This window comes from Triticum aestivum, chromosome 5A (assembly GCF_018294505.1).
Source record: "Triticum aestivum cultivar Chinese Spring chromosome 5A, IWGSC CS RefSeq v2.1, whole genome shotgun sequence".
Classification (NCBI taxonomy): Eukaryota; Viridiplantae; Streptophyta; class Magnoliopsida; order Poales; family Poaceae; genus Triticum; species Triticum aestivum.
This window is the reverse complement of record NC_057806.1, coordinates 220,313,277-220,325,721: the sequence shown is the minus strand read 5'-3', so window position 1 is coordinate 220,325,721 and position 12,445 is coordinate 220,313,277.

Below are 12,445 nucleotides of genomic sequence, written 5' to 3'. Positions count from 1 at the left end.
AAGCGGCGGTGGTTGCGGAAGCTCAATGGGATTGCGAAAATGCAATGATTGGTTTTGAGACGCAATGCAGAAGTGGAAGATAATGTGTTGGACTATACACGGTGTCGGAGTTGGAAGCATGGTCCCTAAGTGGCCGAAACACCTTAGGAGACACAACTCACAACACAAACAAAATTGGGTTAAGTTGGGGTGGCGGAAGTGTATGGTGGGCAAGCCTATGCGGAAGTTATGGTGGTGGTTAATGAATAAGCAATCGTCTCTAAGTAGCCCAAACACCTTAGGAGACTTGAATCGCTCCTCAAGCAACCGCTAATGCTATATGGTACAAAATGGGTTAGGTTGCGGAAGTCTATGGTGGTTTTGCGGACGATATAGTGGAAGCCCTAGGCAAAGATGCCAAAGTGCCAAATATTTGATGGATTCAAATGGTGATGGTAGTATTTTTGTGGGAAGGGGGATGTCAATAGCTTCAAAACGAGCTAAAGAACGTCAAAAACAGACTCCAGATGAATTAGTTATGGTCAAAACGGTGAAACATGGGAGGCTGAATTCCCAGGGGTCGGACATTTGGGGTCGGGGGCCGGATATCCGGGGGCTGATGTACAGAACCATACGGAGTTTGTGCTCCAGGAGCCGGATGTCTGGCTTGGGGCCCGGATGTTCGGCCTGAGGCCCAGATGTCCGGCCTGACGATTCCAGATCGGGATTTGGACTTCAAAACTCGATTTGGGTGGAAATTGATGATTTTTGGGGCAAAATTTGATGAATTTTGTGGATAGAAGGTGGAGAAAAGTGGGGAGAAGCTAGATCTACTCAAGACACAACGAATCCATGGATCAAATTCAACAAAACTTCATCACACCAACAAATCACAAAAAAATTGGGGGCTATTTTTTGGTGGGGATTTTCAAATTTAGGACAAAATCAACAAAATTAGGCTAGAAAACAAAGAGGGGAGGCTCTGGAATCATGATCAATGTGGCTCATGATACCAAGATGATGTAAGGTGGAACCCTAGATGGCCTATCTTTCACTAAAGGAGCGGATCCCGCGAAGAACATGAAGAACACAAGGGGAAACACAAGAGAATCACTCAAACGAACAAGAACGGTCACACATATGCTAGATTCTCGAAACACAAAGAGAGATACAAGATCCTCGATCAACAAAAGACGATACAAAGGTAACTGGTTCTCCTCCGTTAGGAGGTCTTGAGGGGTCTTCCCATGAAGGGGTCTAGAATCCAAGGTGGATCTTCTCCGAAGAGGTAACGGTCCCTCGCAATGGAGTAGATCCGGATGGATGAGCGAAGCTCTATCTCACATATGAGCTAACATAATGCTGCCCCTAGAAAGAGGGAGGATGAGGATTTTATATAATCTAGGTGGTCGAAGGGTTACATGGGCCTCGTCCCTTCACTGTGCGCAGACAGGCGGAGCCGGATGTTCGGGCACCGGGCCAGATGTCTAGGCCTTCGTGAGGAGCCGGATGTCCGGGCTGGTGGGGCTGGTCTCGGTGTTCTTTGGATAGCCTGCGTCGGATGTTCGGCCCGTCGCGGGGCGCCGGATGTCCGGGGGTCGGCCGGATGTCCGGCCGCTGTAGAGTCGCCTGGCGTCCGTCTCTCTCTGGTCTTCTTCCGGTTGGTGGCGCTGGATGTCCAGGCTCCTGCCGGATGTCCGGCCGCCGTAGCTCCGCGGGGACTCCACTTGAGGCACTTCTTGATCGGCTTCCGTGTGGACTTGTCCTATGGTTCTAGCATCTCCATGGTTGTCTCCTTGGTTCCTAAGCACATGTAGTGTCTTTCCATGAGGTAGCAACCATGTCTCGCATGAATGGAAAGGGGAAGCGTTTAGGAGCAGGTTCACCTTGTGTCCCATGGCGTATGCTCGAGTGTACATGGGGATGATTGTAGGATGCTCCTCATTAGTTCTTGTCTTGAGTCCATGCATCAGTTAAGCGTTCATCCTCTCAACTTGTACATTGCCTCGGGGATGAGTCATAGAGGCAAAGGAGACCGTACTTCTGATGGTTTGGATGTATTGCATGAAGGAGCGGCTCGTGAATTGGGTGCCGTTATCGGTGATCACTCTGGCGGGTACTCCAAAACGGCACACCAATCCCTTTAGGAACGTGATAGCTGACTGTGCGGTTACCTTCCTCACTGGCTCCACTTCCAGCCACTTTGTAAACTTGTCGATTGCAACATATAAGAATTCAAAGCCCCCCGTAGCACGGGGGAAGGGCCCCAAGATGTCGAGCCCCCAGACCGAAAATGGCCAGGATAAAGGGATCGTCTGGAGAGCTTGAGCTGGTTGATGGATGTTCTTCAAGTGGAACTAGCAGGCTTCACATCTGGTGACTAGCTCAGTCGCATCTTGGAGGGTTGTGGGCCAATAGAAACCTTGTCGGAAAGCTTTTCCAACCAAGGCCCTCGATCCAATATGGAAGCCGCATACACCCTTTTGTATTTCCGCTAGCAGTTACAGCCCCTCTTCCCAGCAAATGCACTTCAATTTCACACCATTTGGTCTCCTTCTGTATAGAGTGTCATCGACAAACTGTTACATACTGGACCGTCGGGCTACTCTTTCAGCTTCTTCTTGCTCTTTGAGAAGTTCTCCTGTTTGAAGGTAGTGGACTATGTGCTTCGCCCAAGTTGGAGCATGAGGCTTAACAACACGGACTAATGGGACCTCCTCGTTCATGGGAGCGCTCACCTCGACTACAAGAACTTGTGGTTCCGCAGGTGAGTGCCGCTCACCAAGCGAAGTGGAGTGGCTCCCGGCAGCATCTCTACCAGTGGCTTCAGGAAGCCTTGCCGGGAGATGCTTGCCGGTGTCCAATTTCCTCCTTGTTTTGGCCATCATTGATGGAGATACTGAAGGTTGAGTCAAGTGGAGGACAAAGTTCCTGGTTCCATAGGAAGCTTTTGCGCAAAGCATTTTGAAAATGATCAGCAATGTTGTTTTCTACCCGTGGCACGTGCTCTGTTTTCTATCCATCAAAAGCTCCTCCAGATTTCTAACTTCCTCTACATACGCCTTCATTAATGGGCTCTGGTAATCTTTGTTGACTTGTCTCACCACAAGCTTGGAGTCTCCACGAATGATCAACTTCTTGATTCCCAACTATACTGCGATTCTGAGCCCGGCAAGGAGCCCCTCATACTCAACAATGTTGTTGGCGGCCCTCTCCCGAGAAAATTGCATTTGGATCACATGCTTGAGGTGCTCTCCGATGGGCGCAATAAGAAGCATGCCAGCTCCATCACCTTGCAATGAGAAAGCACCATCAAAATACATGGTCCATTCTTGAGGCACTTCCTTGTCGGGAATAACTGTCTCTGGTATTTCTTCATCTAGAGTGGGCGTCCACTCCGCCAATGCTCTGCTTTGAATTGTTGAGGTACTTTCGTATCTCAGTCTATGCTTGACAACTCTAGTGCCCATTCAACTATCCTGCTAGTGGCTTCGGGGTTCCTCAGTATACGCTGCAGTGGGAAATGGGTGACAACCGTGATTTCATGGGCTTGGAAGTAGTGGTGTAGTTTCCTCGAGGCCATGACGAGGCCGAAGATCAATTTTTGCACTCCAGAGTACCTTCACCAGTGCTGCAGTAACCACTTGGTTCATTGCCGCTAAATATAGCAGCAACGACTCTTGTGGCTTAGGAGCAACTAAGGTGGGAGTAGAGGAAAGGTACTCTTTTAGGTCTCACAACGCTGCTTCTGCCTCCGGGGTCCACTTCATTGGCCCTGCCTTCTTCATAATTCTGAAGAACGTCAAGGCGCGCTCAACATACTTGGAAATGAACCTACTCAACGCGGTAATGCATCTAGTTAAGTGCCCCACATCCTTGACGGTCCTCGGTGCTTGAATCTGCTCGATTGCTCTGATCTTGTCAGGGTTGGCTTCTATCCCCCGTGAGACACAAAGAAACCAAGTAGCCTGCCGAAGGGTACGTCGAACACACATTTCTTAGGGTTTAGGTTTAGGTTTAGGTTTATTTTGCGTACGTTTGCAAAGGTCTCTTCCAAATCTTGAATGAGCATTGATATGTCCTTGGTTTTGACCACTCTATCATCCATGTAAGCTTCTACATTCCTGTGTAACTGAGGCTCAAAACCAATTTGCACTGCTCTTGCAAAAGTGGATCCAGCGCTCTTTAACCCGAAAGGCATCCGTACAAAGTAGTACGTGCCACATGGAGTTATGAATGCGGTCTTCTCTTTGTCTCCCTTGGACATGAATATCTAATGGTACCCAGAGAATGCATCCAAAAAGGAAAGCAAATCACACCCGGAAGTGGAATCCACAATTTTATCAATGTGCAGCAGGGGGATAAGGGTCCTTCGGGCAGGCCTTGTTCAAGTCTGTGAAGTCTATGCAGAGCCTACATTTCACATGCGCCTTGCGCACTACCACCGGGTTCGCTAACCATGTTGGATGCAAAACTCCTCTAACTAAACCAGCTGCTACAAGTTTCTTGATCTCCTCGGCAATAAATTGTTGCCGTTCCAAAGCTTGCTTCCTGACTTCTGCTTGACGGGCCGGGCATGTGGACAGACAGCACGGTGGTGCTCGATTACCTCCCCAGGAATGCAAACACATCGACATTCTCCCACAGGAAGGCAATGAGCATGCTTTCCTATTTGTTGTCAAGGTTGGCACTGATGGTGAATGTATCATCAATGCCATCCTGCCTTGACGGGACCTTCTTCACAACAAGTGAGGCAACCTTGGTCCTCTTACTAGTGGAACTCTCCAGCAGGTCATCATCAGGAGCAGCGCACTCCGGAGAGGCCCACTTCCCGGATTCCTTGCGGGCATCTCCGCTAGCCTTTTTCCCTTCTTTGTTTCCTTGGCGGGAGCTGTGGCTGCTGCAGCCTCAGCTGCTACGCGTCCCGATACATCTGATCCACACATATGAGTGCATCCTTCTCATTTGATGGGATGGAAATGACGCCCATCAGCCATGGCATCTTCAAAGTGTTGTAAGCATAGTGAGATGCCGCCATGAATTTTGCCAAAGGTGGATGACCAAGAATCCCATTTTACGCTAAGGGAAGTTCGACAACATCAAACACAACCCTCTCGGTCTGGTAGTTCAGTTCTCCGCCAAACGTTACTGGCAGTGTAATCTTCCCCTTAGGAGGTCTCCTGCCAGGGTTAATTCCTTGGAACGTGCCAGTAACCTTGAGCTCTTCATCAGATATCTGTAGTTTACTGATCACCTTGGAGGAGATCAGATTCAAACCAGCCCCGCTGTCAACTAGCATCTTTGTGACCCTGAGGTTGCGGATTGTTGGCGAAACCAACAACGGCAAACACCCTACCGTGGTGGTGTGGTCAGGATGATCCTCTTCATCAAAGATGATAGGCATGCGAGACCATTTGAGCGGCTTCCGGGAGTCTGTAGCTGGCTCCACAGCATTGACCACATGTGTGCACTGCTTGAGCTGGCAGTGAGAGGAGTGCAAGGATGCTCCTCCACCAATGCACATGGCTTCAGTTGCTTTCTGGAATTCTTGCTCACTAGTTTCTTCTTCATCCCCTTCATCACTTTCATCGTGTCCTTCTTTCCTTTCACGACCTATAGTAGGCTTTTCCTTTTGCTATGGGGCCTTGCCGCGGAGGCCTCCCCTGCTACCACGTCTCTTCCCACCAGCACCTTCTTGGTCCCTCCCTTTATAGCGGTTCTCATACTCAGCCTTCTACTTCTTGACAAGTTGCTAAACTTGATGACATTCTTGGAGATCATGGCCCTTAGTGCGGTGGATTTTGCAGTATGGCCCATCAGACTTCCCAGCTTTCTTTGCCGCCGCAGCCTCCCGGCAATCAGCGCACACGGCAGCTTCCTTGTCGGGGGCTTCGGTTTTGTCCTTCTTGCCCGTACTAAGGTTTCCAGAACCCTCAATGGCCAGTAATGACTTCTCCTTGCGCTTCTTGTTGCACATCCGGTTCTTCCTCTTCGGGTTAGCGGCCTCGTCTTCATCCTCTGAATCGACCTCGATGCCGCCCTCCTCCCCAGGGAGTCGCCTTCCTTCCTCCGCACAAGCACATTTATCCGCCAAGGTGTACAATTCATTGAAGGTCTTGGGCAGCCGAACGTTCATTTTGGAATGTGTAACATCCCAATTTTCAATTTGGATGTTATACATAGGTCATCATATGCATATCATATTTTATTTGCATTTTGGTTGTGATCCTAGAAATCTTAAGCAACTCAAGGACCCAAGGAGAGAGTTGGGGATTTTGTTTATTTTCATATTTGAATTTTCTCAAATTTGAAAACAGGGTCAATTTGGTTTTAATATTTTTTCTCTCCAATTATTTCCAATATTTAAATTCAAAGAGTGAAGATAATATGACTTCTTCAAAAAAAAGAGAGGAATATTGGAGGTAAAATTTTAAAATTAAATAAATATTTTGTTTGGATTTTATTTGAGATTTTATTTGAATTAGAAAAATATGCATTTTTGAAGATTGCATTTTTAGGCCAGAAAAATGTTCACCTTGTTCTAAATATTTTATTTAGACGGTGGAAATTATTTTTGGAATTTTCACATTTTTTGTTTTATTAGGATTTTTATTTGGAGGAATTTTTTTTTGAAAAAAATTCCCGGACCGACTGGGCCGAAACCCAGTCGGCCCACTCCCGTGCGCCATCTTCCTCCCGCCGCCGCCATGCACGGCACGGACGGGGAGGGGGAGTCCGAGCCGGACTCCACCCCCGGGCCGGCCCCTCACGCAAGCAACGGCCGCCCCTGGCCCATAAATAGGCCGAGGCCCCCGCCGCCACCACCACCCTGAGCCGCCCGCCGCCGTCGCTAGCGCCGCTCGCCGGACCCTGCCGCCCCGCCTCGCCGTTGCCCGCCGCCACGTCGGAGCCGCCGACTCACCGGATCTCGCCGACCCGCCGGTTTTCGTCATGAACCGGTAAAAGCCGCCGCCGATTTTTTTCGATTTTCGATCTAGATCGGTTTTTATTTTAGGGTTAGGGTTTTCTCGGTTTTCCCCGAACGGATCTACTTAGCGAACGTTCACCCGAACGCCTCTGTTCGTGAACACGTTCGTCTGTTTGTCTCTGCTAGCGAACGTTCGTTCGTTAGTCTTTTCTTTTTAATTTATTTTTGGCCAGGGACCTATCTGCGATTATTTTTATCGCAGATTAGCCCCTGATCTTCAAATGCTCGCAACGTTTTAACCGTTTGTCCAAATCCAGTGAAACCAGCGCCAAAATCTTCGTCTAGAACCCCTCTTTCCAGTTAATCAACTTGATCATGGTTTTGACAAATTAAAATTTGGTTGCAATCAGATTTGAATTTGAACTTCTTTTGAGCGCAGTTTGAGTTTCGTAGCTCCGATTCGATTGTTTCTATTTGCAAATCGAAGCTCTTCTCTTGTACTTTCGATTTGGATCTGTTCTTTTGAGTTTTACCCTTGCATCTATTTCTTTAGTGCTTATGTATGTTATTGTTTGTTTGCGGTAGAGTTTCTAGAGTGCGAAGCGTGCTACTACGAGTCATTATGGTTTTCAGATCGTCAGCAAGGCAAGTAACACTTTGATCATACCCCTTTATTACCCAGTTTTTATGCATTAGTTTCAACCCTCAAGCATTGCATGAGTAGGATCTGCTTAACATGTGGGTATTGGGAAGTAGTTGATGAGGTATAACCTATTGTCCTTTATGTAAACCCTGGGAGTTACTTCTACGTTATGCTTATACTGCTATGCTATGCTCGTAGACGTGGATTGGTTGAGTGTATCCATGACAGATGTGAGAGTTGTTAAATAAGGGTTAACTTAAGGTGGCTATTTTAGTACACATCTGGGTGGATTGGTTGAGGCACCCTGGAGCACCCAGTGGTTGTCTGGGCACCTGGAGCAATCCAGAGCTATCCTGGGATATCCCGGAGTACCCGCGCGATCATCCTATGGTTCGCCACCCAGGCTCAAAGGGATCATAAGATTCTTGATGCTAGAAAATTCCGTGTGCAGCCACAAGCCATTATGGGCTCTAGCATAGTTGAGTAAGTTGTGGGAAATCTTTCCATGATGGGCTAGCAAATGTAGGGGATTGTAGGTGTACCGGCCTATCTATCGGTTAAGGGGACCTCTTCAGAAAGACTGTGTCTTGGTCATCCGTTTCTCAAACATCATGTTGTGCGAGAAATACAACGGACGAGATCGAGTCTTGTGGGGAAAAGTGCACAAACCTCTGCAGAGTGTACAAACTAATCATGGTTAGCCGTGTCCCCGGTTATGGACATCTTGAGTATCTGGTTCTTGAATTATTGATTTGATCTCATCACTCTTAATTAATTTTGTTGGAATGTTAATTACCTTTAATCGGGATTGAGTTGGAGGAACCTTCTCAATATTTTATCAACCAACTTGATAGTAAAATAAAATACATTCCTTTGCAGTAGGGAAAAATTGGCTTTACGCAGACATGATAACCATAGAGCCTCCACCAGCCAAATATGCATATAGTTGTAGCTACTACATGTTCTTTGCTCTATAGTGTTATACTGCCAACATATTCCATATGCTGACCTATTTTGGGCTGCAACGCTTTATGTTGCAGACTTTTCAGACGAAGAGTAAGGTGCGCTAGGTCGTTGTGTTTTGCACTCAGCTATGCTGTTGGAGTTGTTGGACTCACTTTACCTTCGAAGCCTCATGTTGTTATCTTCATTAGATGGCCTTCAGCCATATTATTGTAATAAGTACTCACTTTGAGTTATTCGATGTAATAAGTTGTAACACCCCGGTAGTTGAGCTACAGTAACCACAAACTAATGGTGCCGTGTCATCATGATTAAATTTCTAAACGTCACTTTGATCCAAACCGAATTCAAATTCAATTTTAAAAATGAAGTCAAATTATTATTTCTTCAAATGGTAAAACAAAAATGTTCGCAGGGTTGCAAAAATTCACTAACTAATTGTCATATAAGAACAAAAGTCTGTAGAAGTAAGTAGATGCTCCTAACCTAAATAAAACACGGCCAATAGCTCTAGTTTTGGCTTTTTCAAGAATTAACAAAAGGCTAGACATTTTTCAATTGCCCCCAAACTTAGCGGACAACCCCATAATATTGCAAAGTAATTTTATGACAAGTCTCTCATTTAACAAAGTTCATTTAGACTTAAAATATAATGCAATATAGGATTAAAGAAAATAGTAAATATAATTCAAAACAAAACAAAAAACTAAACTAAACTAACCTACTGGGCTCTTGGCCCATCTCACAAACCACTAGGCCCAGCTCGGCGCCCCACCTTTAACCTATTCCTTACCAACACCCGATCCATCCCCTCGATCCCTCACCATCTCCCTCGCACCGCCACATGCCCAGAGACGAGGTACCTCATGCCCGCAACTTCCCCTCATAGTCTCTCCTCTCCCCTGCTTCCTCGCAGCTCTCCAACGCTCCCCTGGCCAGTCGCGGCCGCTGTTCACCGGCAAGGCAAACCACCGCCCCAACATCTCCTTCCTCTCGCCTCCAGCATCGCCGCCGCCCTGGCTCTACAGGACGCCGTGCGCGAGCCCCGCGCCACCGCCGCCAACGGTCTCCGGCTAGCCACCAGCAACCCGTCGGCCTCCCCGAACGCCTCCCCAACCCCCCTCGCTGTGAGCTCCCTATTGGCACCTCCGCTTCCCTCTCTGTCACAACGCCATCACCCGCATGCTCCGAGCGTCGTGGCCACACCCATTCCCCACAGGTCGCAGTCACCACGCGCAGCCCCCTGCCCGCGCCCTTGGCCACCTCGTCGCGCACGCCCCGTGCCTGCCCGTTACCCGCATCGCCCGCGCTTTGGCCGACCGCTGCACTCGCCACTCTCCCTGACCGCGCTCGCGGGCCTCTGGTCGTGACCGACCGCGTCCGTTGTCGCGCCTGCTCGCCCAACCATGACCTAGTGCGCGCCCGCTCGTCCCCGCTGCAACCCGCTACGGCGCTCGCCGCCCGCCTGCGTGTGCCCCCGCCGCTGCTGGTCGCCCCTACCGCACGCCCATGTTGCTGGCCCCGCCCATGATGGCTCCAGCCGCAGCTACTCACGTAGTCCCCGGAGCTGCTCCACCGTGGACGGAGACCATGTTCGCCAACCACCGGCTCCCCGCCTCAGGGTGTGCTCGTGCGTGAGCACAACCACATAGTGGCTGGCACGTGCCACCGACACGCGGGCCCTAGCAGATTAGATTAGGAACTAATCTAATTAATCAAATTAGCTAACCTCTAATAGACACTAACAACAGGGCCCCACCTACTAATTAGGATAAATTAAATTAAAACACAACCCTATTAAAAAGTAAGAGTCAATGACATGCAGGCCCTGCTGACCCTGTTGGCCAGTCAACATTGACTGGTCAACTGCTGACTGTACATGCTGACTCAGCCCACTGGACCCCAAATGTCAGCCTCCTGCACACTATTGGGTACACTTCTCTGTGTCCCAGTAGCAGTTTAGGTATTTTAATTTTCAAATTAATTTAAATCAGGAAATTTTAGAAAATGTTTAAAACTTTGAAAATTAATATAAAATAAGCCGTAACCCGGACGAAAATACTTTATACATGAAAGTTGCTTAGAACGACGAGACGAATCCGAATACGCAGCCCGTTCGTTCGCCACGCGTTCCTAGCATAGCAAACACGCAACTTTCCCCCTCCGGCTGTCCGAAAACGCGAAACACCGGGGATATTTTTCCGGATGTTTTCCCCCTTCGCCGGTATCACCTCATACTGCGTAAGGGCACACCTAGCACCGTTACTTGTCATGTCATGCATCGTTATGCATCTATTTGCATTGTATTCATTGTTCATTCCCCATCTTCTCTCCGGTAGACTACGAGACTAACGCCGCTGCTGGTGCGCCGATCAACAACGTTGTTGACAACCCCTACTTGCCAGAGCAACCAGGCAAGCCCCCCATTTGATCACCAGATATCGCCTATTCTTCTCTCTACTGCTTGCATTAGAGTAGTGTAGCATGTTACTGCTTTCCGTTAATCCTATTCTAATGCATAGCTTGTCATTGTTGCTACAGTTGTTGATACCTTACCTGCAATCCTAAATGCTTAGTATAGGATGCTAGTTTATCATCAGTGGCCCTACATTCTTGTCCGTCTGCCATGCTATACTATCGGGCCATGATCACTCGGGAGGTGATCACAGGTATATACTTATATACATATTATATGATGCATGTGGTGACTAAACTCGGGTTGGCTCGTAGAGTACCCGCGAGTGATTCATAGATTGGGTCCGAAAGGACGTTTGTCTCGACGGCCCTCTGAGTGGATCTTTGTGGCGGAGCGACAGGGCAGGTTGAGACCACCCAGGAGAGAGGTGGGCCTGGCCCTGGTTGGTGTCCGCGGTTAATTCAATTAACACGCTTAACGAGATCTGGGTATTTGATCTGAGTCTGGCCACTGGCCTATACGCACTAACCAACTACGTGGGAACAGTTATGGGCACTCGACGTCGTGGTGTCAGTCGAAGCCTTCGTGACGTCAGCGACTGAGCGGCGCGCGCCAGGTTGGACTGGAACACCTGCTCTTGTATTAGGGAGGCTAGGTCTGCTCGCCGGTCGCGTACGCAACGTGCAGGTGTGCAATGGGCGATGGGCCCAGACCCCTGCGCCATAGGATTTAGACCGACGTGCTGACCTCTCTGTTGTGCCTAGGTAGGGCTGCGACGTGTTGATCTTCCAAGGCCGGGCATGACCTAGACAAGTGTGTCCGGACAAAGGGGATCGAGCATGTTGGGAAATGTGGTGCACCCCTGCAGGGAAGTTAATCTATTCGAATAGCCATGATCTTCGATAACAGGACAACTTGGAGTTGTACCTTGACCTTATGACAACTAGAACCGGGTACTTAATAAAACTCACCCTTCCAAGTGCCAGATACAACCCGGTGATCGCTCTCTAATAGGGCGACGAGGGGAGGATCGCTGGGTAGGATTATGCTACACGATGCTACTTGGTGAACTTACCTTCTGCTCTCTTCTACATGCTGCAAGATGGAGGTGGCCAGAAGCATAGTCTTTGATAGGACTAGCTATCCCCCTCTTATTCCGGCATTCTGTAGTTCAGTCCACATATGATACCCTTATTCCATTTGATACCAATGCATACATATGTAGTGTAGCTCCTTGCTTGCGAGTACTTTGGATGAGTACTCACGGTTGCTTTGTTCCCCCTTTCCCCCCTTACTATACCCGATTGTTGCGACCAGACGATGGAGTCCAGGAGTCAGACGCCATCGTCGATGACGACTCCTAATACACTGGGGGTGCCTACTACTACGTGCAGGCCACTGACGACGACCAGGAGTAGTTTAGGAGTATCCCAGGCAGGAGGCCTACGCCTCTTTCGATATGTATCCCAGTTTGTGCTAGCCTTCTTAAGGCAAACTTGTTTAACTTATGTCTGTA